A 27,626-nucleotide genomic window follows, 5' to 3' on the forward strand; every position below is an offset into this window, starting at 1 on the left:
ACGCCTGTTCGCGCCGACAACTATCCACGGAGCGCCCGGTGTCCTGGCTATCTCTTCCGGTATATTTCGCGGGTGTGGAAATTCGCGCACAAGGTCCCGATTGCACTGGAATCCTATGATCAGAAGATCCTTTCGGTTGTAGGTAGGATTTGCCTGATTTTCCTGATTTTCATGACTAAAATTGACTAACAGACATAACACAGATAACACACATAAAACGCACCGAAAGGGAGAGCTGTGAGCCGCTGCGTCCGTGCGCGCCGCCATCTTGTTGTTCGTCAAGTGGCATAAAAATGAACAAGGTTACTCTGTGGTTTTGGCTACAAAGTGCTTCTTCTTCTTCTCTCGTGTCCATCATCCATGTTTCAAATGTTACATCACTGTCATCATCCGTCCTAAAAACGGCGCAAGCTTCCGGCAACAATCAGTGGGAGCCATCACTTGTACGATGGATGATGGTGGTAGCAGAATTAGCTCAGGACACTTCCAGTTTCCAGCCCCGCGACGTGGACGCTTCTGCTATGGGGCCCTACAAACTGCTGAACTGATTGAACAGTAAATGATTAACCAAGCTGTAGAAGCAACTCTTTAGATTGATATTCCTTCTGTGAGTCTGGTCCAGGTATAACCATTCTGCAGTCAGAGAGTCAGGTTGTGAATAAAGTTTGGAATACCCTTTTCAGGTTAGGTGTATATCAAAGCACTCGGTCAGCACCAGATCATACAAAGTCAAGGATGAGAGGAACTAGTCTGGAGAATGGCCTTCAAAAGGCAGCAGATCACAACCAAATAGCATGTTAATATTTACAAGTGTGTCAAGGGTTATGGGGAGAAATCAGGAGAATGGGGTTGAGAGGGAAAGACAGACCAGCCACGATTGAATGGCGGAGTAGACGCGATGGACCGAATGGTCTAATTCTGCTCCCATGACTTATGAACTTATGATCTTTAGTGGAGAAGGAGCAAGGGATATGGAAGGAGGGATATGGAAGGCAGACTGTGGTGGTGTTGAGAAACTGAGGAAATGAAGGTATGGAAGGGAAGGATGAGGATTTCTTAACTGAAAGACATGGAAATGGCAGATCAGATTCAAAGCAAATTTGTGACAGATTTGGCAAAATCTGGGTCAAGGGTCCACCACACCCCAAGACACCTGTAGAATCACAGCATTATAGCTCGTGGAAACAGGCTTTTCCACTCATTGAACAGCCATATACAGCAATGCTGTATCAACCACGTTTTATTCTACTCACATTCCAATCAACTCCTTCCAGATTCCAGCACTCATATGCACACTAGCATTAATTTATAGTGGGCAGATAATACACCAACCTACATGTCATTGGGATAGAACATAGAACATGCAGCACAAGAATGGGCCCTGTCGGCGCACAATGTTTGCACTGAACATGATGCCCAGTTAAAGTGATCTCATCCGCCTGTACACGATCCACATAGCCCTCTATTCCCTGCACTCCCAGGTACCTATCTAAAAGCCTCAAACACCACTATCGTATAAGCCTCCACCACCATCCCTGGCAATGCATTCCAAGGCCCCATCACCCAAAAAAACGTCCCCACACATCTCCATTAAACTTCCCATCCCCCCCCCCGCCCTCACCTTAAAGCTATGCCCTCTAGTGTTGGACATTTCCACCCAGGGGAAAAGGATGCAGGAGCACTCAGGAGAAATCCAGGCAGTCACAGAGAGAATGTGCAAACTCTACACAAACAAAACCAGGGATCAGGATCAAAGCTGGTCGCGGGAGGTGTGAGTAGGCAGTTCCACTCATTGGCTTGCTAATTGGCTTACTCGATTAGTAAGGGCGTCAAAGGTTACGGGGAGAATGCAGGAGAACGTGGTTGAGAAGGAACAACAGATCAGCCATGATTGAATAGTGGAGCAGACTCAATAGGCCGAATGGCCTAATTTCGCTCTTATGTCTTTTGCTCTTATAGTCCAAAGAAACTGCAGAGTCTTAATCTTTAAAACTGGGATTTCCTCTTCTCAAATCTAGCAGGCCGAAGTAATAACGAGGAAAGTATGCAGAAATGGTCATCTGAACAGAGTAAACCTATGAGGCCTCAAAGTGAAAAATAAATGCACCATATACTGGTTGGAAATTCCTCAGTAGCCAGGCTTGGAGCTTTGTAAAAATAGATGGGTACATTTCTGGGCACATTTGCAATATAAGTGTAAATTGCACAAAATTGCCCCTGCTTAGATAAAAGCTTTCTTACACTTATATCTATTTATACACTGCTAAAATGCAAAGCTTGATTGAAACTCACATCAGGGCCAAATTTTAAACAATAATGTTTAGTTTAGTTTTAGTTTAGAGATACAGTGTGGACCACACTGACCAGTGATCACCTGTACACTAGTTCTATCCTGCACACTGGGGATACATTGTAGAAGACAATTAACCTGCACACCTGCACTTCTTTGGAATACAGGAGGAAACTGGAGCATCCAGAGAAAACCCACATGGTCACAGGGAGAAAGTACAAACTCCGTACAGACAGCACCCGTAGTCAGGATCTGATGCTGTAAGCCAGCAATTCAACTGCTGCGCCACTCTGCTGCTCTATATTTTCTTTTTAAAAAATGAATTAAAATTATCAACGTGGTACATTTTTAGGAATATAGCTTCAAATGGGTTTGTCACATAGAATAACCATTTTAACACAATTTCAAATGATTGTGTGTAAGCCAATTTTATACAAATTAAGTCACCTTTTAAAAAAAACACCGATCCATTTCTTAGTTATATTGGAGCTCAGTGCTCAGTGCATTCATGAAGATTAGACTTTTAAACATTTAAATCTTGGCTTTAGTGTCCTTGTGCTAAAAAAAAAAGCCAAAGTAACTTTGACACAAAATACAGAAATGGTGAAAGACAATTGACTTGAAACATTAGTTCTGTTTATGTCTCTTGAAATGCTACCTGACCTGCCAAATATTTCCATGAATATTGGCATTCAGTTCAAATTTCCAACAACTACAGTATTTTTCTTTTGTCACTTCTACAGATTTCCTGGACACCTGCAAATAACTGCTAATGGTGGAGATTTAAAATTGTGATAAATTGGATCTGGAATGCGTCATTTCTGCAGTCTTAGTTACCTGCCAGCACCGTGTTTTGTTTATCTAAACTAGCGCAAAATATTACGGAGACTTAAATACCAAGGACGTAATTAGTGCCTCAAATGCCACCTTTCTTTGCATCGGTTATACTGAGTTTTGTGTGAAAACTGTGTCAAAAATAACCAGCAAAACTGAACAGAAGTTATTTCTCAGCAATTATTCTTCCATTTGAGCTGCACCAAGAAGACCATAAAATGGTTAAATAAAACAAGCACGAGAAACACGGCAAATTAAATGGATGTAACTATAACTTCTGATAAGCATGATATTAGTAACTAAATAGTGCTTTAAGTACCTCTCATTACTAACCTACCATTAAAATTTAAAATGTGGAGATGTGTGTTGAATTGTCCCTATTTCACTGTAACCTAAAGCTGAACGGCTTTGTAATCACACCAGATATGTGGAATCATAGAAATGTCATTTGTAGAACACAAATCATTGGGTGTTCAAGCATTTGGATTGCCAGAACAGGCTGTTATCTGTGAAGATATTGCTTAATTAGAATGGGAGGTTTGAAAGGAGAAAATTACCAGACTTCTCTTCAAAATTTTACCTACCGGTTATTCACCTGGCTTTGGAGATTAAATAAATTGGAATCACTTCAGGACAGCATGTAATCCATTGGGAAATGCCATGCTGATTGGGAAAGTCTTTACAGTGTATTCTGTTATGCTCAACTCACTGATAGCAAAAATGCACTCTGACTTCACGGTTTAATTCAGCAGCAACTTCAACAAAGGTTCAAGGTGACTCTCCTAAAATAAGTCATGTGATATTTTTTTCACTTATGCACATTGCATCAAAACATGTGCACTGATGGATATTAACCCTGCTAAAGGTGACATCCCATATATAGCTGCCAAATTAACACAATAGTTTAGCTCAGTAAATGTGTCCCAGCGGCATTCTCAATACTTTTATGCATCTACGTATCGTTAGTAAAACAATAATCCATTTCCTTCTGAACCCTTACAAGTATCATAACCTTGGTGACCTTGCCTTTGAAGGTTTAAAATGGAAACTCAAGGCTCATCAAGACGGGGAAAACTGCTTTCTCAGGTGGAGCTCACTGAGTTAAATTTAATTTATATTCAAAGCTTTTAACTGTCACTCTAAGCGTAGTGATAGAAATATCGGAGTGGAAATGTTACTTATCTTGGTCAAAGAAGCTTCCAGCAATGAGTTTTGGCCTGATGCCATTTCCTGTGAAAACGAGAAAACGAGAAACAAGATTGCAATGGCCTTGAAAAGTTTTTGTTCCCCCATGTTTAATCCTGAAGCATTTTCCGATTAGCGTCTGACAAAAGCTAGTTATCCATGTCATGGTTTATCAGGATAGACCTTTTAACTCAATATCCATCTTGGAAAGACATCTTGGTATAGAGTTCCATTCCAGATGTAATTTACTGGTCAAAACAAGGTCATCTGCAATGTGCTGACAATACGAAAAAGACAACAGATTCCTCCTAGGTCAGAAAGAATATTACTAATTGGCCAAAGCCATGAACCTGAAAGCTTGGCAAAAGAGACAAAACAGATTTCATATTTTGGTGGGATTGCTGCAGAACTTTAGACTTCAGAGATACAGTGCGGAAACAAGCCTTTCAGCCCACTGTGTCTGCGCCGACCAGCAATCAACCCATACACTAACACTATCTGTAAATCTCTGTAAAGCGTCTTTGAGTATATGAAAAGCGCTATATAAATAAAATGCATTATTATTATTATTATTATTATCCTACACACTAGGGAAATTTACAATTTTACAAAAGCCAATTGACCTACAAATCTGAATGTCTTTGGAGTGTGGGAGGTAATTGGAGCACCCGGAGGAAACCCAAGTGGTCACAGGGAGAAAGTACAAACTCCGTACAGACAGAACCAATAGTCAGGATCAAACCCCGGTCTCTGGCTCTGCAAGGCAGCAATTCTACCACTGCCTCACTGTGCTGCCCGAAAGAAAAGATAAACAAAATTACCCTATCGGCCTTTCAATTTGAACATAATTAGGTAAAGCAATCATAGGTAAACAAGTCATAAGGAACTATCAACAAGTGGATAAGTAGAAAGGGGATTCCTCTTGTAATGTTCTAAAATAATCCAGTATGAAGGGCTCTAGGAAATTGGCTCAAGTGTATAGGAAGTGGATGAGAACATAGAACTAATAACATAGTTCAGTTGTCAAGATTACGTTTTTCACGGAGAGCACAGGAGTTCTTGCCCTCGAAGACAAAGTATTGGGGAAGCTCATTCTTTACCCGACTTCCAACAGTCTGAAGAATTGCTCTTGATGGTGACACCAAAAAATAGCCAAGATTCAGATCTGAATCTCGGGATAACATAGAACTAATGTGAATGTTTGATCAATGATTGGCATAGACTCAGTGGGCTGAAGAGCCCGTTTCCATGTTGTATTTTTCAATCATTCAATGATTCAGTGGAGAAAGAATGTTTGGCATGCACACATTGATTAGCTTTAGCCTAATGTTCCTCAACTAAGTACATCATCAATACTTGATCAATGAATTGACATTAGCCAGTATTACTACTCAACTTTCATTTGAGGAAAATCCTCCCACTAAACCCATGACAACAGAAGCGTGCCTTAATCCAATCACATATTTCATAAAAGTTAACATTTCTCACACACCACTCCACTAGAAACACAAGGCTTAAAGTTTTATTCAGTTTCAAGTTTTGGTACTTGTGCTATGATGACCTTTTATCTACCAATGAATTGTTGATTTTAGTTTAGGCCTTGGACAACTAAAGTAGCTCAAAGAACAGGGATATCCAACCACTTAAGCTCTGCGGAGAGTAGTGCGTTCGGCTGAACGCACCATGGGAACTACACTCGCCCCCCTGCAGGACCTATACATCAGGAGGTGCAGATCCAGAGCCAGCAACATTATGGGGGACCCCTACCACCCCAGCAACGGACTGTTCCAGCTGCTACGGTCAGGCAAACGCCTCTGCTGTCACGCTGTGAAAACAGAGAGGATGAGACGGAGTTTCTTCCCACAGGCCATCAGGACTGTTAACTCTTATATCACCTGGGACTAATTTACTGTATTAATTTATTTTTTGTGTTGTGTCATTTAAAAATAAAAAAAATCTATTTTGTTTTGTAGTTTTAGCACAATCCGCAGGCATTGCCACTTTCATTTCACTGCACATCTTGTATGTGTATGTGACAAATAAAGTAGACTTGACTTGACTTTACTTTATTTTTGTGAAGCGTTAGAGACCCACATGTGGATTCTAAGGGCCAGTCTTTGTTTCATTCAACATTCATATTTAGAACTTGTTTCACATTGAATAGGATATTAGATCGAGATTGGAAGGTATGTAAACAGATTACATATGGCATGCTGAATAATATGAATATCCGGTGGCACAACACATTGCCTTATCTACATTCAGAGCTACCAAGTGGAAGAATGCTGATTTATATGCCTGCTAACTGACCCTGTGTAGTTCCTTATCTCAGCCAGGTCATCCAGAAGAATCAATGCACACAGATAAAACATTTCCTCATATAGAAGGAGGAAAACATATGAAATAGCCTGGGTTATCTTTATCCATTTCCAAGTTATAGATAGTGTAGACAAATTGTTTAAAATGAAAATCTAAAATGATAAAATTAACAGGGGGGCAGTGTGGTGCAGTGGTAGAGTTGCTGCTTTACAGCATCAGAGACCCCCATTCGATCTTAACTATAGGTACTGTCTGTGTGGAATTTCTACGTTCTCTCTGTGACCACGTGGGATTTCTCTGCGTGCTCTGGTTTCCTCCCATACTCCAAAGATGTGCAGATTTGGCTTCACAAAGTGTAAAATTGTCTTTGGTAACGGGGCGAAGGCAGGAGAATGGGGTTGAGAGGGAAATCTAGATCAACTATGATTGAATGGCGGAGTAGACATGATAGGCCAAATGGCCTTTTTCTGCTCCTAGAACTTATGAACTTGTAAACGTAGGCAGATGGGACTAGTGTAGATGGGACATGTTGGTCGGTGTGGACAAGTTGCACAGGAGGGCCTATTTCTATGCTGAAAGACTCTATGACTCTGACTCTAAGTGAAAAATATAGCAGAATACATAAACTTGTAAAATACTCTGAGATAAAGTTGTTAAGAACTGCTACGCTTGCTTTTACATTAACAATTTGCTAAGAGTTAAAATAAATAAAATAATCCATCAGCCAAAGAGACATTAAAATGGTCACATTTCTGAATCAATTGTTTTCTACTTATGTAAGCTGTCACTTTAACTCACTAAAAATTGACAATTGCAGATGTTCATATGGCAATCCGTAAATATACTGTTCCCAGCAGTCTACGATGGACCAGCACTGTAGGTGCAAAAAAGGAATGAAACTTGTGATGAGTGGATGCCCTGGTTTATTAAACTCTACCAAATTCAGAAGTGATAAGCGGAATACTTTAGTGTAACTTATCTCCAAGTGCTGTTTTTTGTGATGTATGCAGGCTCGCAAAACCTATGAAATTTTAATTTTATAACTCTTTGGAATGAGTGTTGATCTCACCACAAAGGGAAACTTTAAGCTGGTAGAGTCAGTTATCCGGTAGTTGACTCTAAAATCCATCGCTGCAATTTGGGAGGATTCGAATGCTTTGTACTGCTCCTTTAATTTCATTCTTGCTCCTGGTTCTGTCTGTAAGGAGAGGGCAGGAACATAACATCCCTTTGGTAATGGCATGACATCTGTGTGAATTGCTAAGGACAAACACAGAAGGAAATATATACTGAACTTGAGATTCTTTTTCCTCTGAAAATCATATTCTGAAAGGTTGTATACATCAAGTGGTTTGAAGCCCTGCAGTTGTTTGTAGGACAAGTTAAACTCTCCAATACCTCCCAGCAAGGAAACAAACTAAAAGAAAACTTAACTCCTAAACTCCACGGACATGATTTTTTTTTTTGAAAACCATATCAAAACACGTTTCCTTCATTTCAAGCATACAACAAGTAATTTCACAAAATGCTGGAGTAACTCAGACCTGCTGAGTTACTCCAGCATTTTGTGAAATAAATACCTTCGATTTGTACCAGCATCTGCAGTTATTTTCTTATACAAAGTAATTTCACAAGACTGTTTTACCTACTGCCTGTGAGCTTTTTCCACCTGGAGGAGGTTTAAACATTCCATCTGTACCTCAGTCATTATCAAATTTTCATATCATTCGTTTCAATGATTGATTTGTGGCCAATGTCTGTTAAGATTTATGATTTGGACCAACAGTACAGATCCATAAGATTATCCTGTGAGCACGTTATGTACATGAGTGGAAACGCACGGGTAAATATAGATTTGTATCATAATTCAGGTTGCTCTATTTTAAGTTACCAGAAGAGAAAGACGAGATAGGTGCCCAGCGTCAAATTTACACAGCATGGACATCGGCCCTTTGGCCCATCTCGTCCGTGCCCACTACGTTGTTAAACCGAGCTAGTCCCACATTCCTGCACCTGGCCCATATGCCAGGAAATCTTCCCTGTCTCTGCACCTGTCTAACTGTCTTTTAACTATCATAATTGTTCTTGCCTCCGCACTCTGGAAGTTCATTCCAAGTACATGAGATAAATCATAATGGTTGAAGGTAAATCATGAAGATTGAGTCACGAGAGTTTGAAGATGTCTGAATTTGAGATGTGGGGAAACACTAGGGTTGCTTTATGAATTTAAAATTGTCATTAATAATTCTAATAGGAAATTCAGGAGAAATCTAATTACATTGAGTGTATTCGTTTGCAGGACTGCTACAGTGTGGAACTTACATATATGTTTTTAGGGGGATGATCGCTAACTGTTGGAGAAAAGAATAACAGGGTCTGGTGAGTGGTTTGGATCCAACACAGTAGATAACCCTAACTAGTATAAGAAAATAACTGCAGATGCTGGTACAAATCGATTTATTCACAAAATGCTGGAGTAACTCAGCAGGTCAGGCAGCATCTCAGGAGAGAAGGAATGGGTGACGTTTCGGGTCGAGACCCTTCTTCAGACTGATAACCCTAACTGTTGTATTGGTCGTTAAGGTAAATGCTGTTGATGGAGAATTCTTTGACAGAGTAACATGAATCATTATGATATTAAAAGTCATCAAAATAATTCATGGAAAGATATGTTCTCAGTTTATATAAAACACAGATCTATAGAACAGTTTTGCTTGGATATTGACAGGGGCATTTTTCACATATTTCATATTATCTCATAAAATAGAAAGCTATTTGGCTCATTGACTTCACGATAGCCTCCAGAACAATCCCCTCAAATCCATTTTGCTATTTATTTCCTTGCAACTCATTCTCTCTGAAGTGCTCATCAGCTCCATCTAGATTCACCTGTTACTCAAATACTTTGTGGGGGTAATTTATTAATCTATCTAACCAGCATGCCATTGGGATGGGTCAGGAAACTGGAGCACCAGGAGAAAATCCACATATGTTATATAGATATTGTTAGGATGTATCTTTGGAATAGGATGCCTGCAAGTCTAGGTTTCTCAGCACATTGGGGCATTTTAACTACCAACTACATGTCTTTTGCCACTGATAGGCTCAATGCCCAGAAGCTATTATGATTGAGAGTCTTGGCTTCCAATTAGTCGAGGAGGACTCTAAATTGGAAGATAAATACTAGGAAATTGAACGAATCAGCTCCATGAAAGGGTGATCCTTGACTCTGAGAGGATATCCAATCATTGAGGGGACGATGATGGGTTTAATCTTGCCTGGAGCATGAAAACCCCGACCCCAGAAGACATTCATTGTCCAATGTTGGATTGCTGGAGAGAATGCTACTGTTCCTCCTAGCCCATTAACTGAGAAGACACTTAACTTCTCCACAAAACAGCTTCATCTGATGTGTTTCCTGAGACCTGCGAAATTTGGTTACCCAGATTAAACCCAGAAAACCAGATTACCTAATATACAGTAAGGGAATGGCGTTGAGGGGTAAAAATAGATCAGCCATGATAGAATAGGGGAGCAGACTCGAGGGGCCAAGTGGCCTAATTCATCTCCTATGTCTAATGGCCTTATGGTCCTACACAGGATTCCATGCTCATTAACTAAATGCAGCTTTCTTCCTAGGTGTAAATTGCTGGTTTAACCCTTCACTCATCTCTTTGAAGGCCAGAAGACACCAGGATGTAGTCTGCTTAACAATATTCTTGGATCTTCTCCCAATTTTCTTGCCCACCCACTCCTGTTAGAAGAAGCATAACCTTGTTAAAATTCAGCTATTCAAATGTGTGGCACAAGCAAAAGGAAGAAGGGACAATAAATGATTAGCAAAAACTGGCATCATCTGTGGCTCAGCTGAAGCCATCCATACCTCCAACTGTGCAGTTGGTTTTATGAGTTGTACTGTGTGTTTGTTTAAATCTCCCCTCCAGAAACATACCATTTTGAAGCTCAGTATTGCATTTATAGTCTACTTCCTGATGGAAGAAATGTTTGTTGGCATGACAGAATGGACAATAGACAATAGATAATAGGTGCAGGAGTAGGCCATTCGGCCCTTCGAGCCAGCACCACCATTCAATGTGATCATGGCTGATCATTCTCAATCAGTACCCCATTCATGCCTTCTCCCCATACCCCCTGACACCGCTATCCTTAAGAGCTCTATCTAGCTCTCTCTTGAATGCATTCAGAGAATTAGCCTCCACCTCCACTGCCTTCTGAGGCAGAGAATACCACAGATTTACAACTCTCTGACTGAAAAAGTTTTTCCTCATCTCCGTTCTAAATGGCCTGCCTCTTATTCTTAAACTGTGGCCCCTGGTTCTGGACTCCCCCAACATTGGGAACATGTTTCCTGCCTCTAACGTGTCCAACCCCTTAATAATCTAATATGAGCTAGTCGATGAGCTAGTATCCACAGTACAACCAGCGCTATTTAAAAAATATAGTCAACCAGATCCAAGTTAGTTTCTCGTTGTAGAAACAATGAATAGCAGATGCTGGTTTAAACCAAAGATAGACCCCAAATGCTGGAGTAACTCAGTGGATCATGCAGCATCTCTGGAGATAAAGGATAGATGAGGTTTTGTGTGGGAACCCTTCTTCAGACTGGTTTGATCCTCACTTTAGGCACTGTCTGTATGGAGTTGTCACATTCTCCCTTTGACCATGTGGGTTTCCTCTGGGTGCTCTGGTTTCCTCCCACGTCTCAAAGATGTGCAGGTGTGTTTGTAGGACTCTGCAAATTGCCCCCAACTGAGTAAGGAATGGATGAGAAAGCCGGATAACAGTACTAGTGTGAACGGGTGATTGATGGTCAGTGCAAATGCTGGATGGAAGGCCTGTTTTCATGCTGCATCTCTACAATAAAACTAAAATTAAAACTGTCCACTTGCGGCACGGTAGCGCAGCGGTAGATTTGCTGCTTTACAGCGAATGCGGCGCCGGAGACTCAGGTTCGATCCTGACTACGGGTGCTGCACTGTAAGGAGTTTGTACGTTCTCCCCGTGACCTGCGTGGGTTTTCTCCGAGATCTTCGGTTTCCTCCCACACTCCAAAGACGTACAGGTATGTAGGTTAATTGGCTTGGTAAATGTAAAAATTGTCCCTAGTGGGTGTAGGATAGTGTTAATGTACGGGGATCGCTGGGCGGCACGGACTTGGAGGGCCGAAAAGGCCTGTTTCCGGCTGTATATATATGATATGATATGATATGGAACAATAGCCGCACCCTGAAGAAATCCATCGGCAAACTGTGTCTGTAATATGTACCAACAATGCATGTTCCCGATGAGAAGTTTGAGGGGCTGCCTTGGAAGTTCACAGTAACTAGTATTTCTGAAAGTTTACTAGATTTCTAGTAAGCCTGGATTCTGAATTAGACAAGTACTTCCACGGAAATCATCAGTTGATCTCAACAACTTATTCAACTAATCAGTTGACTTCAACAAAATTCAGTTATGGAAAGATTTGAATTAGTTGAAACCAATAATATCTTAAAAGCAGTTACATCTACATGAAATAATATAGAATGTCATCTTCCAGATATTGTTTGGCTGAGAATTGCAAAGGAAAACCTTAGAAATGTTACAATGTAGATCTAAGTATTTACTTCAAATGGTGTTAAAACTTCTTTGGACACAGGCATTTTGCAGCTGCTTTGTGTTCGGCCCACATACTTATTATTGCCAAACTGTACTACCCGTCACTTTCATTAATTGAGAGGTTTAACTCCCTGTGTATTGTCATTTAGGTGCTTGGTTTCCTGCCTGAAATATTTCAGTGCGTTAATAAAACATCGCAGTCTGGTAACTTAATTGTGCAATGCTTATTTTCCAAGTGCTGCATCATTAAGTGGAAATATAACATCAATCTGTGGAGGAAATTTAGTTAGGTATATGGCATACAGGAAAGTCAAAGCATCTAGTCATCATTAATATGCAACAAAAGCAGAATGGAGATAAGTTATTATATTACGCATTAATTGCAACCGATTTGCATGACAAAGTGGGTTTAAAACATTCACACTCGTGCATAGTAGCTTCTTCCCTGCACCAATTTGCTGTGACTGGCTTCAGAGGCCACAGCGCCAGAGACGTGGGTTTGATCCCGACCTCAGGTGCTGTCTGTGTGCAGGTTCTCCATGTTACCATGTGGGTTTCCTCCGGGTGCCCTGGTTTACTCCCACATCCCAATGATGTGTGGATTTGTAGGTCATTGGCCCCTCTGCCAATTGCCCCTAGCTTGCAGGAATGGGATAGCATGGAACTAGTGTGAATGGGTGATTGATGGTCAGTGTAGACTACGTGGGCCGAATTGCCTGTATCTCAAAACCTCATAGGTCATCTTGTTGCTGTAGAGGAAAGGAAACGCAGGTTGCTATTCAGGGGACTCACTATTTTCTTTTTCAAATAACATTTGTTTGCAAAGACAGCAGTTCTTTATCAATGTTATAGCAATTGCTGAGGCTTGAACTGAGGTGGGAAGCAGGCCATATTCCTCTGCACTTAGCAAGGTTGCTACCTATAGAATGGAGGCAGAGAATGGAGGCAAAGTTGCTACCTATAGAAGGGAGGCAGAGAAATTAAAACTATTTCATTTGTGTTTATAGTCATGGGAGATGATTTAACCTAGAACAAAACTGTTTGAAGTTACTAGTATTTAGTATAATAGGTTGTTCTTAATTATCACCATATTCTGGTCCACTTATTAGCCTTTTTCTTAAACCTGCATCAATAACTTTCCAACGTTATAAATATCTGAACAGTGAATAAAATTTTTGGGCTACAGAAGAATTCTTGGTGTGGGGACTACTATATTTACATCAGATGCTTGCAACATAATTGATGAATGAATCGACCCAGAGTTTTTGACAGAGAGGCTTTCATTATATTGCAATTGGTCTTATACTAACCACTGAGTTTAGACTTAAAGCATTAGTTAAGCACGGGGCTAATTGGTGTAGCTTAACAGCAAAGCAGTAAAAACATGTTTGCTAATAATTTGTCTCTTAAAAACAGTGACAGCTAGGCAGCTTTATTTGAAGCTGCCAGATTTCACTGACCGTAGGGCTAAACGCAACATCTTACAGCTGTGCAATATTCACAGTGTAGTTTTAAGATCATTGAACTAAAATGTATCAATGTTATTTGATCAATTGCCCAGTCCCATGAAAGCACGGTCTTGAGATCTCAAGATCCTGGAGCAACATGAGCGGTGAAGTCTGACTCCTTACAAGATAGAGCTAAGCGCAGGAATGCCGAGAATGCTTCATTCTGACCTGCCGAAGCAGGTTCTGCTGGGATTGGGTCTGCTGTGACATTGCTAACACTCACCAGAGCTGAAGTTCCTGAGCAAGAATGGCATCGCCCACCCTGAGAGTAAGAAGGTATAGTTTATTTTTATAATTCTACCCTCCCGTGCTGTGACTGCAGAGACCACCATGTACAGCTTCATTTTTTTCCCCCCTTTCCACTGTAATGTTCAATTCACATTTGTTAATCAAAATATGCCTGAAGTTATCCGTTTCACAGGAAAGTGACTGCAAATGTTTGTATGGTAAAGGGATTGTGCTAATAGCATTTCCCATCAAACGGCCATTAGGATTTATTCATTTTGTTTTGCGCTTATGGTACTTTTAACTTACTGTGAAATGTTCAGGGCAACAGCTGTGGTCAGTTCAGCTTTTATCCAAGAAGAGAATTTCTGTCAGGAAAATTCATAACATCAATTGTGCACATGTAATATAACCATACATAGCTGCAACCCAATTTCAGAAGGAAAAACTTTTCTTTAACGGTTACAATATTCAGTTAAGCACATAAATATAAAAATATTAAACTTCTAAAGCACTGTGTGCAAAAGGTAAACAGCACAGCTCCATGCTGCCAATTTCAGGATCTATAGCAGTTTCTACTTTTGGAATACAATTATCTCAAAACATGTGAATGTTCCATCATTCAACAGAACTATTGAAAAATATAATTTTATCGTGTTAAATCACTGTGTCTAAATCATGGAACTCATGGATAGGAAAGGCTTAGAGGGATGTGGGCCAAACGTGGACAAATGAGTTTAATTTAGATGGGGCATCCTGGCCAGCATGGATGAGTTGGGCTGAAGGGCCTTTTCCCGTGCTGTAGGACACTATGAATTTGTAAATCCCTACCCAATAATAATACAGTGGAGGTTTCTTCAGCATAAGGACAGCAGTAGTTCAAGAAGATGGTTCAAGGTGATTGGGATTGGCCATCAAACACTGGCTTTGCCAGAATACTGAAAAATGAATTAAGAACCACTCTACATAAATATACTTCCATTTATTAATGTGCTGAGTTCCAGATCCTGAAAGGCCTGGAATGAGTGGGGTGCTGGTGAAAGGCCTGGAATGAATGGGGTGTTGGTGAAAGGTCTCTCAGCTCACCTAGCACAATAACATAGGAGTAGAGGAGGCCATTCAGTCCTTTGAGGTTATGCAGGCACCGTGAGATCATGATTGAGCTGTATCTTTATTCCATCCATTTTATATCCTTGGTTAGAAACATGCAATTGATAATAAATAACAACTATTAATTGATCAGTATCTGCTGTTTTTGATGGTGGGAGCCATACTCCTTTGATCCTTTAGACTTTACTTCAGACTTTAGACTTTAGAGATACAGTGTGGAAACAGGCACTTCGGCCCACTGAGTCCGCGCCGACCAGCGATCACCCTATAGGCTAGCACTATCCTACATACCAGTGTCAATTTACAATTTACAGAAGCCTATTAACATACAAACCTGTACGTCTTTGGAGTGTGGGATGAAACCAGAGCACCCGGAGAAAACCACGCAATCACAGGGAGAACGTACAAAGTCCATACAGACAGCACCTGTGGTCAAGATCGAACCTGGGTCTCTGGTGCTGTAAGGCAGTAACTCTACCGCTTCACCGCTGTGCCGGAATTTACATGAATAAACCATTCTCATCTACTATGATCAACAAACCGAGCATGATTTCAAATTTGATCTTTTATCTCAGGCTTCTCCACTATTCGAATAGAAATCACTCTCTCTCCCCTTTTAATTCCCTTTGAAACCCTGGAAACCAACATGAGAGGAGATTAATTACAGTAGGTGAGCTAACCAAATAGGACGAGTATTTAAATGAAGGCAGGCAGAATGTGAGCGCGAGAGGTTTAGGAATTGAATTCCAAAGGCTCAGATCAAGTTCTCCCACTGCTGATAGGGCTGAAGGAAAAGGATACTTTTGGAACTTGAAATGGACTAAGAAAAGGGTTGAGGTGGAGTACGCTATTGAAGGAGCCATTTTCAATTATATTTGAGCAGGTATTCAGAAGCAGGGATAAAAAAAATCTGAGGGATGCATTGGGTCTAAGCTTGCTAGTATAGATTAATGTCAATTGGACCTAGAACTAACCAGAACTGAACATGAATTATTTCTCTTTGGCTAGAACATAGAACGTGGAGCATAGTACAGTATAGGAACAGGCCCTTCAGCTCACAATGCCCAGGCCAAACATAATGCTAAGTTAAAGCAATCTCCCCCGTCATATTCTTCCTTCCCCCGCTTGTCCAAAAACCTCTTAAATGCCGGGTTGAGGTTTATGAAGGCAAACTAATGAGCCAGCCATACTAAACTGCCAATGGTTTTGGTTTTCCTGAAGAGGTAATCAATATTGTGGATTGCGGAAGTAAGTGCCATTCGTGAAATATGAAGAATGAGATGCATTGCTAGTTTCAGCAAGATATCAAGGCAACAAATCCAATGGTGCAGCTGAAGCAAGCTGTGGGGCAAAGACTGAAATTAGTAACTTTTTTCCAAGAAGTCAATCTCACCAACATCTTCTCCTGAACCACCCATATTGAAGCAATGAACAAGAAAGCACAACAACGCCTCTACTTCCTTAGAAGGCTTAAGAAGTTTGGCATGACCCCTGCAACGCTCACTAACTTCTACAGATGCACCAAAGAAAGCATTTTATCAGGACGCATCACACTTGGTTTGGGAACAGCTACATCCGAGACCGCAAGCAATTGCAGTGAATTGTGGACACAGCCCAGACCATCACACAAACCAACCTCCCTTCTATCCAGTGCATTCATACCTCACACTGCCTCGGCAAGGCCAGCAGCATAATCAAGGATAAGTCGCACCCTGGCCACTCCCTCTTCTCCCCTCTACCATCAGGCAAAAGGTATAGAAGTGTTCTGAGCCCTATGCTCTACTCCCTCTTCACACACGACTGTGTTCCTGCATTCGACACCAACACCATTGTCAAGTTTGCAGACGACACAACGGTGATCGGGCTGATCACCAACGGGGATGAAACAAACTATAGAGCGGAGGTGCAGAACCTGGCGGACTGGTGCTCGGATAACAACCTGTCCCTAAATACCACCAAGACCAAGGAGCTGATCATCAACTTCCGTAGGTCACATAACGGGGAATATGCCCCGATCTCTATCAACGGGGACAGTGTGGAGAGAGTGTCCAGCTTCAAGTTTCTGGGCACTCACATTTCGGAGGACCTAACATGGTCCAATAACACTGCTGCGCTGGTCAAGAAGGCACAACAAAGACTGTTCTACTTAAGAACACTAAAAAAGTCTGGTCTACCCCAACAGCTGCTGACAACCTTCTACCGCTGCACCATAGAGAGCATCCTAATGCATGGCATCCCTGTGTGGTACCTCAGCTGCACGGAGGCAGAAAGGAAAGCTCTACAGCGGGTAGTCCATAGAGCTCGGAGGGCCATCGGAACACAGCTACCAGACTTGGAGAGCATCTACAACACACGATGCCTCAGAAAAGCCACCAGCATCCACAAAGACTCTTCACACCCCTGCAACAGTCTGTTCGAACTCCTTCCAACGGGCAGACGATACAAGGCCTTCTACGCCCGCACCTCCAGACTCAGGAACAGCTTCATCCCCAGGGCCATAGCTGCTATGAACCGGTCCTGCTGAGCCGGATGGCCACAACGCATAGATCAACTTGCACTTTACCCTGTCTAAAAACTGTTACAATTGTTTCGTTTCGTTGGGTTGCTGTTAATTACTTAAATTATTGCATCGTATGGGAGGCGCATTCCCAATCTCGTTGTACCCCTGGGTACAATGACAATAAAGATATATTGTATTGTATTGTATTGTATTGTATTGTATTGTCTTTCTGCTGACTGGTTAACACGCATTAAAGATTTTCACTGTACCTCGGTACATGTTACAATAAACTAAACTAAACTAAACTAAACTTTTAGAAGGGAATAATGCAATGGTGTTACGTACATTCAATGGAGAAAATTCTGCCTCTTCTGCTTAGAGCATGACAGCACAGGAACAGGCCTGTCGGCATACAAACATGTTAGAAAGTATTTGAATGAGATTGGAGGATTGAAATACAAAGTTAAAACTGGGGGTCACTGCGAGCAGTCTGTGCACATGTTGCTGTTTTAGTTTAGTCAAAGTCAAGTCAAAGTCAACTTTATTGTCAATTTTCAGTTAGTTTACACAGACAGAAAATCGAAATACCGTTTCCCACAATCCCGAGGAATAAAGTGCATTAAATTAAGTTAAAATTAAAAAGGCACAGCAAACAACAATCAATATAAAATATAGTCACTTCAATGAAAAAAAGATGAAGATGAATATATTACAATAAAAAATAATGAACAGTAGTGCAAAGCCTGTCCATAGCAACGTTAAAAAAGTGTCTGGTGCTGGATGTGCGTGTGTGTGGGGTGTTAAAGTCCAGGTCCAATGGGGGCAGGGGAGAGAGGAGGGAGGGAGGGGAGAGAGTTCAGCATCCTGACAGCCTGGTGGAAAAAATTGTTCTTTAGTCGGGTGGTGCTCGACCTCAGGCTGCGAAACCTTCTCCCTGAAGGCAGGAGGGTGAAGAGGCTGTTGGAGGGGTGGGAGGGGTCACCCACAATGCTCAATGCTTTGCGGGTGAGGCGGGTGGTGTAAAGGACCAGGAGTGTTGGGAGTGAGGCGCCAGTGATCCTCTCAGCAGTGTTCACTATGCGCTGCAGGGTCTTACGGCTGGAGGCTGTGCAGCTTCCGAACCACACAGTGATGCAGCTGCTGAGGATGCTCTCAATGGTGCCTCGGTAAAAAGTGTACATGATGGGTGTGGGGGCTCCCGCTCTCTTCAGTTTGCGGAGGAAGTAGAGGCGCTGCTGGGCTTTCTTGGCGATGGACGTGGTGTTGTTGCTCCAGGAGAGATCCTCGGTGATGTTCACCCCCAGGAATTTGGTGCTGCTCACCTGCTCCACAGCAGCACCATTGATGGTCAGTGGGTGGGGGTGTTGGGTGTGCGTTCTCCTGAAGTCGACAACAATCTCCTTTGTTTTCTCCACATTCAGGAAGAGATTGTTGTCTGTGCACCACGCGGCCAGCTGGTTCACCTCCTTCCTGTAGTGGGTCTCGTCGTTGTTGCTGATGAGACCCACCACGGTTGTGTCGTCCGCAAACTTGACGAAGTGGTTGGAGCTGTGGGTGGGTGTGCAGTCCACCAGCATGTGCAGTGCCCTACCAGGGGCTCAAACACGCTGGCTAAAGTGTACACCAACGTAAAGGACGCCTCCAGAACTCTCCCGTGCCCACATCTGGGACAATCCGATCACCTCTCACTGTTTCTACTGCCCGCATACAAACCCCTCATCCGCAAGACCAAACCTACAATTAAGACGGTCAAAATATGGCCCGAGGATGCCACCCTACAACTCCAGGACTGCTTTGATCGCACCGACTGGGACCTGTTTGCACAACAGGCGACCTGCGGTTCTGAGGTAGACTTGGAGGAATACACATCCACTGTGCTCTCCTACATCAACTGCTGTGTGGAGAATGTCACAGTGGACAAGGAAACAAAGATGTTCCCAAACCGGAAACCATGGATGAACAAGGAGGTACAGAATCTGTTGAGGGCACGCAACAATGCCTTTAAATCTGCTGACACTTCAGCATACAGTGTTGCCAGGTCAAACCTGAACAAAGGTATAAAAAGGGCCAAAGACATCCACAGGCAACGGGTGGAAGACCACTTCAATACCACGGACACCAGAAGTATGTGGCAGGGTGTCAGGGACATCACTGACTACAAGAGCAGCCCTGCCTGCCCCCACAGTGATGTCACACTAACCAACTTGCTTAACACCTTCTTTGCTCGCTTCGAAACCGGCAACACCACCATGAGTGGAAGAACTGCAGCCAAGGCGGAGGGACAGGTCTTAACATTGAGCACACAGGAAGTACAGTGCGTTCTGCGAAGGGTCAACCCACGCAAGGCTGCAGGCTCGGTTGGAGTTCAAGGAAGGGTACTTAGGGACTGTGCTGAACAGCTGGCTGAGGTATTCACCAGGATCTTTAACCTGTCACTATCTCTGGCTATGGTCCCCAAGTGCCTGAAGTCGGCTACCATAGTGCCGGTGCCGAAAAAAGCAAAAATCACCAACCTGAACGACTACCGTTCGGTTGCCCTAACGCCGATAGTCATGAAATGCTTTGAAAGGCTGGTCCTCTCACACATCAAATCCAGCATCCCTGCCTCACTGGACTCGCATCAATTTGCATACAGGGCAAACAGATCCACAGAGGATGCCATCTCTCTGGCTCTTCACACTGTCCTGACTCACCTGGAGAGGCAGGGCACCTATGCGAGGATGCTATTCATTGACTATAGCTCTGCCTTCAACACGGTCATCCCCACCAAGCTCATCACCAAACTCCACCAGCTAGGCCTCAGCTCATCGTTTGGTGATCAGCCCGATCACCATTGTGTCGTCTGCAAACTTGACAATGGTGTTGGTGTCGAATGCAGGAACACAGTCATGTATGAATAGGGAGTAGAGCATGGGGCTCAAAACACAGCCCTGTGGTGTGCCGGTACTCAGGGTGATAGTGGAGGACAGGTGTGAGCCCATTCTCACTGCCTGTGGTCGCTCCATCAAGAAGTCCAGGATCCAGTCGCAGAAGTGAGTACAGGAAATAAAAATAAAGCAAAGAATTGAGTGTTGAAAATACCAATGCAAATGTTTAATTAAAAGTGATTCTGTTGCTGCTTTATGATAACTAAAATGTCATCCTATGGCCATTTCATACACGTGTAATTAGTCACTGCTAATCACCCACCAAAAGTGGGTAAAGAGCTTTTGCTCATTTATTATCATATTCAGACTTTTCTGAGACAAATGTAAGCAATTTTATCACAATGATTGCCCAACATTGCTAATCTCCATTACTGGTGAGGCTGTCAATGGAGATCAAAAGCTAGAGCGCAGGATGTTTAAAATGAACTGCGATTCAAAGCGCATTGGCATCGGGACGCAGCTGATAAAGCCAATTAAACATAATAATATTTATAGTTAATCTTATCAAAGGAGAAGTAATTATTACTTTTGGTGCTCTATGACAAGTTAATTCCCTATCATTGCTAATCTTGTTCTGACAATCTTCAACTATCCTTCCCCAGCTCTCTAATTCCCCTTTGCTTTTCTATTTTGATTCCAGATTTAGAACGTCTCAGATTCATTCCCTTTAAGAAAGTCTTCCTAATCCCTTCTTTTCTGGGTATCTGTCCATTTACTTGGGACATACTGGGACATACTTGGGACATACTGGGACATACTGGGACATACTTGGGACATACTGGGACATACTGGGACATACTGGGACATACTGAGACATATTGGGACATACTGGGACATACTTGGGACATACTGGGACATACTTGGGACATACTGGGACATACTTGGGACATACTTGGGACATACTGGGACATACTGAGACATACTGGGACATACTGGGACATACTGGGACATACTGGGACATACTTCATATCATATCATCATATATATACAGCCGGAAACAGGCCTTTTCGGCCCTCCAAGTCCGTGCCGCCCAGCGATCCCCGCACATTAACACTATCCTACACCCACTAAGGACAATTTTTTTAAACATTTACCCAGCCAATTAACCTACATACCTGTACGTCTTTGGAGTGTGGGAGGAAACCGAAGATCTCGGAGAAAACCCACGCAGGTCACGGGAAGAACGTACAAACTCCTTATAGTGCAGCACCCGTAGTCAGGATCGAACCTGAGTCTCCGGCGCTGCATTCGCTGTAAAGCAGCAACTCTACCGCTGCGCTACCGTGCCGCCCTTGGGACATACTTGGGACATATTTGGGACATACTGGGACATACTGGGACATATTTGGGACATACTTGGGACATACTGGGACATACTGTGACATACTTGGGACATATTTGGGACATACTTGGGACATACTGGGACATACTGTGACATACTTGGGACATATTTGGGACATACTGGGACATACTGGGACATACTTGGGACATACTTGGGACATACTGGGACTTACTGGGACATACTTGGGACATACTTGGGGCGTACTGTTTTATATTAAAGCTATCATGTAAATGCAGGTTGTTATCATGGCAACTACTGCCATCAGGAATACAGAAGCAGAAACCTTCATTCCTATTAATGTGAACATTCTAACTTTTAACAAGTTACTGGTTGAAATTTTCCAAAAGACGTCCTAAATATTGTTAGGGCGGCACAGTGCGCAACTGGTAGAGTTGCTGCCTCACCGTAAAGGAAACCCGAGTTCGATTCTGACATTGCGTGTTGTCTATGTGGAGTTTGCACGTTCTCCCTGTGACTGTGTGGTGCTCCGGTTTCCTCCCACATCCCAAAGACGCGCAGGTTTATAGTTTGATTGGCTGCTGTAAATTGCCCCTAGCGTGCAATTTTAAATTGTCCCTCTTGTGCAGGATGGTGCTAGTGTACGGGGATCACTCATCAGCACAGACTCGGTGGGCCAAAGGGCCTGTTTCCGTGCATTATCTCCAAAGTCTCAAATCTAATGTCTAAAGTCTCTCTGTAAGCAGCTTGGAGATCTATGTGAACCATGTAAATTGATTCTTTCTTTCCAGTGTTTCCTCACGATGTGACCAACTACTTCTATAGTTTGACTCAGCTTGGAATTCCAACTCAACTCTTGCTTGATGCACACAAACCTAGCATTTATCAAGGTTTTAAAAAAATATTAAAACCAGTGGTGCTTTTGTTTATATGGCTGTGTGAGTCATAAATGGTGATTAAAGGGTTTCCACTACAGATCAAAAGGGTGCAAAATTACCATAGATCATTAAGATGTTCTACAGCTGAAAAAATAATTTTCAGATTGAAACAGCTTGCTCTCATCACCAAGTATCCTGTGGTAAAATCAGAAAAATGAGGCAAATACATCATACCATGAATTAGAACTTTTACTAGTTTGTACTTAAAAATATGTCAAATCTGAGAGTAACAATTCTGCATTCAGCAAGTTATATGGTTAGTTATTCACACTCAATCATTACTAATTGTTATGAGTTATTCTCCTATCAGAAATATTCATAAAATATTATATCCAACTAATCTATTTTTATAAAAAGACTATGGTTTAACACTAACATTTACTTTTAATGCAACAATTAATTTTTTGTATCCATTCATAGTAGGGACACTGACAGGACCAGAATTTATTGCCCATCTCCAACTACCTTGAGAAAGTGCTTCTGGACTGCCTTCTAGAAGCCCTGCAGTTCTAAGATGCTTAGCTAAGGTATACAGGCCCTCCCCAGATTAGACAAAAAATGCTGGAGTAACTCAGCGGGACAGGCAGCATCAGTGGAGAGAAGGAATGGGTGACATTTTGCAGTCTGAAGAAGGGTCTCGACCCGAAACATCGCCCATTCCTTCTCTCCAGAGGTGCTGCCTATCGTGTTGAGTTACTCCAGCATTTTGTGTCTATCTTCGGTGTAAACCAGCATCTGAAGTTCTTTCCTACACACCTCCCCAGATTACAACAGCTTTCTGTTCTTGAAAACTCTTCATAAACCGAACAGTATTCAAAATTCAATATTAAAATCAGAAATGCAGCTGCCCAAGTATATATATAATTAAATATTATGTATACCAAGGGCTACCAAGGGCAACATGCAGATACCTCTAGTTGCATTTTCATTTGTTAATCTCTCAATCAATTTGGCTTTGTTTCACATGACATTTTTTTGTCTTCTGGCACTTCATTCTCAAGGATAGTAGGACAAATAACTATGCACCTGTTGGCATATGTCTTGGGATTACAGCATATTCTCTTGAACAACAAGAGAAAATATCATGGTGTAGACAAAAACGTATCCAGGAAAAGAGGGACTCGTTTTAAATATGCAACATTTTTTGAAAGCAGTAGGAAAAGTTGAGAAAAGTGTTGATAAATTATAAAGGTCCCTGAAATTCATAAATTAGGTACATTCTTTCTACAACCAGCAACTAACTTGGATCTGGTTGACTATATTTTTTAAATAGCACTGGTTGTATGTACTGTGGTTTGGATTGGTACTAGCTCATCGATGGGAGTTTCTATCTTGCCAACAAACATTTCTTCAGTCAAGAAGTAGGCTATAACTGCAATACTGTTTGTTTCTGGAGGGAGAATTTAAACCAACAACTGGGCAGTTGGAGATGTGGATGGAACCCTTCCTCAGACTGGGTTATGCTGAACCTGTGTAAAATACTGATTGGTCCACAACAAGGATATTGCACCTAATTCTGGTTGTCATGGTTTGGGTGAGATAAGAAAATCATGGAGACGATGCAAAATAATGCTTATTGGACGGATCCAGAGATGAGGGATTTCAGGTTTGATGGTGAAACTGGATTTTTTTCCCTCCTTATTAGAATAAAGAAGATTCACAAGAGATTTGATGGAATTTCAATGCCAAATGAAGAAAAACCTTCCATTATCCGGTTTGATTACGGTGTGGAACTTGTTGCCTGTAAGAATAATGGAAGGCTTTCAAAAGAGTTTTTTTGAGGAAGGAACACTGAATTTTGCCTAAGGCAAAAAGAAAAGAGCTGGGCAATGGATTGCCACAGTTGCTTAATGTGCATGCACTAGCTTGATGGGCCAAATAGTCATCATCGGCGATATAACAATGATATGTTTTTTAAATAATGTAGTTTGGAGTATTAAATAAATAAGGTTTATTTTTTAAAAAGAACTGTAATGTGGTTCAACAGTTGTTGTATTCAAGAGAGAGTTGGATATAGCTCTTAGGACTAAGGGAATCAAAGGATATGGGGAGAATGCGATACTGATTTTGGATAATCAGCCGCGATCATATTAAATTGCGGTGCTGGCTCAAAGGGCCGAATGACCTACTCCTGCACCTATTTTCTATGTTTCTATGTTTCCACCACTTAAAAAATAATGTTCCTGTTGTATCTTCAAGGTATTTCAGATCTTTTTGAGGGTGGTGCAGCTTTTCTTGCAGTTTTGTAAACTTTAGTCAGTCAGTTATAGTTCCAGTCAGTTAGTGTCAATCACTATGTAAGTTGTGGGGAGGAATTACTTCTGACACAAGCGTATCCTAATTAAAGCCATTGATATCTCCTGCATTTTTCCTTCTCTCTCTCTGTTCCGTTCCAAAGAACCCTGTCAATGTAAACATAATACTTTCCTCCCGAGCTAGAGTGACCTTTTTTAAATTCTCCATATTCGGCACACCATGCATAATGTATTTGAGTTTTAACTCGGCATTGTGACCTTCTGTTTAAACTATTCGTTTGAATGAATTATGATGAGTGGAATGCAGCTGACCACATCAGCTGCATTCAATTACAATGCATAGACGATGATTATCTTGGAATCTACTGTTAACAAATGTCCTTTGATGATCATCTGTATTGGAAAACCAACCATGGGTTAATCAATTTGAACTATTTCGTGAGCAACTCCATATTAAAAAAAATATACTCTCAGTTGCAAACAATTCAAATACAATAGATCTCAAATAGTTAAGACATTCAAAGGTTTTGCACATTATTCCAAGATGGAATCCTTACACAAACTCCCTCGTTGTTAAATGGATATAATTAAATAAAGATCAATGGAAACAGATCAATTATCACTGTTTAGTGTGTTGTGTGATTGTATAGTAAACCCTCGCAATAATGGACTGGGTGGGGGGGGAGGGAAGCTGGTGTCCATTCTTGCCGATTGTCCGCTATAACCCAGTGAGGGAGATACAGTTTAACCCAAGTCCAGGAGGGAAGAAACGCACTGTTTGAGTGGGTTACACAAGAGGGAATTCATACAGTGCATTCAGAAAGTATTCAGACCCCTTCACTTTTTCCACATTTTGCTACATTATCTAATTTTAAAATGAATTAAATTCTTTTTTTTAATCATCAATCTACACACAATGCCCCATAATAAAAAAGCAAAAACAGGTGTTTAGAAATTTTTACAAAGTAATTAAAAACAAATAACTGAAATATCACATTTACAAAAGTATTCAGACCCTTTACTCAGTACTTTGTTGAGGCACCTTTGGCAGCGATTACAGCCTCAAGTCTTCTTGGGTGTGACGCTACAAGCTTGGGACACCTGTATTTGGGTAATTTCTCCCATTCTTCTCTGCAGATCCTCTCAAGCTCTGTTAGGTTGGATGGGGAGCGTCAATGCACAGCTATTTTCAGGTCCCTCCAGAGATGTTCGATTGGGTTCAAGTCCATGCTCTGGCTGGGCCACTCAAGGACATTCACAGACTTGTCACGAAGCCACTCCTGCGTTGTCTTGGCTGTGTGCTTAGGATCGTTGTCCTGTTGGAAGGTGAACCTCAGCCCCAGTCTGAGGTCCAGAACGCTCTGGAGCATGTTTTCATCAAGGAACTATCTGTACTTTGCTCCATTCATCTTTCCCTCGATCCTGACTAGTCTCCCAGTTCCTGCCGCTGATAAACATCCCCACAGCATGATGTTGCCACCACCATGCTTCACCGTAGGTATGGTATTGGCCAGGTGATGAGCGATGAAGCTTGGCATTCAGGCTGAAGAGTTCAATCTTGGTTTCATCAGACCATGGTCTGAGAGTCCCTTAGGTGCCTTTTGTTAAACTCCAAGTGGGCTGTCATGTGCCTTTTACTGAGGAGTGGCTTCCGTCTGGCCACTCTACCATAAAGGCTTGAATGGTGGAGTGCTGCAGATATAATTGTCCTTCTGGAAGGTTCTCCCATCTTCACAGAGGAACTCTGGAGCTCTGTCAGAGTGACCATCGGGTTCTTGGTCACCTCCCTGACCAAGGCCCTTCTCCCCTGATTGCTCAGTTTAGCTGGGCGGCCAGCTCTATGAAGAATCCTGCTGGTTCCAAAGTTCTTCTATTTAAGAATGATGGAGGCCACTGTGCTGCAGAAATTGTTTTATACCCTTCCCCAGATCTGTGTCTGGACACAGTCCAGTCTCGGAGGTCAACGGGCAATTCTTTTGTCTTCATGGCTTGGTTTTTGCTCTGACATGCTCTGTCAACTGTGGGACCTTATATAGACAGGTGTGTGCCTTTACAAATCATGACCAATCAATTTAACTTACCACTGGTGGACTCCAGTCAAGTTGTAGAAATATCTCAAGGATAATGAATGGAAACAGGATGAACATAAAGCTCAATTTTGAGTGTCATAGCAAAGGGTCTGAATACTTATGTAAATGTGATGTTTCAGTTATTTCTTTTTAACTACTTTGCAAAACACCAGTTTTCACTTTTTTATTTTGGGGTATTGTGTGTAGATTGATGGTTAAAAAATTAATTTAATCCATTTTTAAATAAGGCTGTAACCTAGCAAAATGTGGAAAAAGTGAAGGGGTCTGAATACTTTCTGAACGCACTGTAAGCCAATGATCCGCAGAGCTCTCGGCACCACACGCAATGCGCCAGGGACGGGTCTGGTACTCACGCCGCCATCATGCTGCTCGCTCTCTCCTTTCCCGCAACCATTAGGTGAATGGCAGAATTGATGGTGGGGGCGTGGTGCAACGGGAGCCTCGGTCCACTATTACCAAAATCTGCTATATAGAGGTCTGTTATTGTGAGGGTTTATTGTACTTACTAATGCATGGAGACATAATA

This window comes from Rhinoraja longicauda, chromosome 6 (genome assembly GCF_053455715.1).
Source record: "Rhinoraja longicauda isolate Sanriku21f chromosome 6, sRhiLon1.1, whole genome shotgun sequence".
Lineage (NCBI taxonomy): Eukaryota > Metazoa > Chordata > Chondrichthyes > Rajiformes > Arhynchobatidae > Rhinoraja > Rhinoraja longicauda.